At 46.6% G+C, this 2,341-nt stretch overlaps 1 pseudogene; it reads right to left on the reverse strand.

Annotated features, from left to right (window-relative positions):
• Positions 1 to 626: 626 nt before the first annotated feature.
• Positions 627 to 2,133, reverse strand: LOC150007475 (dual specificity protein kinase CLK3 pseudogene; annotated as a pseudogene).
• Between the last annotated feature and the right edge of the window lie 208 nt (positions 2,134 to 2,341).

The following is a 2,341-nucleotide window of genomic DNA, read 5'->3' on the forward strand; positions in this document are numbered from 1 at the left end:
AAGTAAAAGCCACACCACTCACCAACATGAAATAGATGATGTGAATAGACACATGGACTAAGGATTATTTTTCTGTTTTTTAAAAGGAAATTCAATTTCTTCAGACCCAGATTACTTCAGTGGAGAATTCTACCAAATGTTTAAAGAACACCAATTTTATACTTTTGCCATATTTTCAGAAAACAAAATAGGAAATAACATTTAACTTTATTAGTCTTACAAATTTCTGTAGTTACTGTTGCAATGTACATTTTCAGCACTTCAAAAGAGCCTCTCTTCCCAAATAATCATCAAAAGTTAGTATGGAGATATATATTTTACAAGTCCCACAAGTGAAAGCATAGCCTTAATTTAATTTACATTTTCTGTTTTATGTTCTTTTTTACAAACAGTAAGAAACACTTTACAATACTCTAACTTTACGACATAAATAGCTTTATTTATCTGTGCTTTCTGGCAGCTGGGCATCATTTCTCTGCCCCTGCAGGCACCTGCCTTCCTTCACATTGTGTTGTTCACTGTGTGGCTCTGGCCCGGGGGTCCGGTGGTTAGAGGTTGGAGAAAGGGGGCCAGGCAGCCCAGTCCCATGCTCCATCTCCTCTTCCTCTTGCAGTGGCCTGTGCCTGTCATCTGCTGGGGTTGCGACTGGTGTGGAAGGACCACTCCTCAGGAGTCAGGCCAGCAAAGAAGAGGCGCAGCAGGGCCTCCACCAGTGTGATGCGCTGGACAGAGTCGAACTCTAACATCCTCCTCAACAGGTCAAACAGTTGAACATGCCCCAGGGAGTCTTGGAGCATGTAACTCTTCAGAGGTTTGCAGTTCTCCTTCACATATCCACCATCAGAGCTGTTCTCATCCCAAACCAGGTCCCCTTTGTAGAAATATCTCTGCTTCCTGGTGCGGGGTGGATCATGTGAGATGGGATGGGCCCTAGGGTTTTCTCCACCATCACCAAATGCTCTAAGTTTTCGTAGGTCTGGAAGAGTGCGAAGCCCGGGTAATACTCAAATGGAACGCAGCCTATGCTCCAGACATCACAGCGCTGTGCCCAGCCCAGCTCAAGGATCACCTCAGGTGGGTGGTAATGACGTGTGGCCACAATGGTCCTGTAATGCTTGTGGTCAAAGGTAGCACTGCCAAAGTCAGCCACTCAGATGCTGGTCTTCTTCACTGACTTCTCCTCACAGCTCTTGTGCTCATTGTAGAGGGTTTTAAACTTAGAACTGATGAACGGGATATTCCCTGGCTTTGAGTCTGTGTGGGTCAGCTGGTTCTCATGTAGAAATCTAATGGCATGGCAGAGCTGGGAGGCCATGTGCCGCACATGTGGTAGGGGGTAAGGCTGAAAGCTCTTCTCTTTCAGGAACTCAAAGGTGTTCTTGCCCAGGAGCTCAAAGGTGATGCACATGTGAGTATGGAAGTTGAACCAGTCAGTCATCAAGACGAATAAGAACTTGTTCTCTTTGTCCTTCTTGATTTTTTTGAGAACATTAATTTCTAGCCGGGCAGCCTCCTGATACTTGCCCCCACTGCGGATAATCTTCAGGGCCACCTGAGACTTCCCTCTGGTATGATCCAAGCACTTCACCACCTTGCCGAAGGGGCCTTCGCCCAGGTTCCCCACAATCCCATATCACTATTGGAGCCAATCAACACGAGCCGGCACGCCAGGTGGTCCTCTTCGTCATCTTCCATTCTCTGGCTGCTGCGCTTACTGTTCTGTTGGCACTTCGAAGAAATGCTGCTATAAGACTTGGTGAGGCATTTGTGGAAGTGGTGGGCATGTTTGTAGGTCCAGTAAGGCTCCCTGTCCCGTGATGGCTGACAATGATGGAAACATGATGATCCATAGTAGTCCTCACCAAAGCACGGGCTCCGCTCTTCACACTTATGTGTGTCACTGTCATGGCGCTCCCGGTATCACCTCTGGTAGAGCAGGTGGTCCAGGCTTCTGGACTGAGATCTCTGGGGCGGAGGCTCCCTTCGAGATGCCTATCAAAGTCTTCCTTTGTGCTCATGACTGTAAGACCTCCTACTCTTCCATCTGCAGCTCAGGTATGGGTCTGGCTCAGGGGAGCAGTAGCGCTTACAGTAATGCATTGTCTCCCAGGCTCCAGCTACAGCTAGGGCTCACTTCCCACCTTACATTTTCTTCATAACCTGTGGGATTGAGCGACTTTTCACGTGGTGTCTCTTTCCATAGAAACCTTAACTGTAAAACACTACTTTTTGTAACCTAATTTGTTAACCACAAAAGCATGAATCTTATACTAATTTATATAGATATTTTTCTGCCCCCCAAAATTATTAACAACAGAACACTAGCCTCAAAGCATATATC

Source organism: Furipterus horrens, unplaced genomic scaffold, assembly GCF_987537825.1.
Source record: "Furipterus horrens unplaced genomic scaffold, mFurHor1.1.pri manual_scaffold_6, whole genome shotgun sequence".
Classification (NCBI taxonomy): domain Eukaryota; kingdom Metazoa; phylum Chordata; class Mammalia; order Chiroptera; family Furipteridae; genus Furipterus; species Furipterus horrens.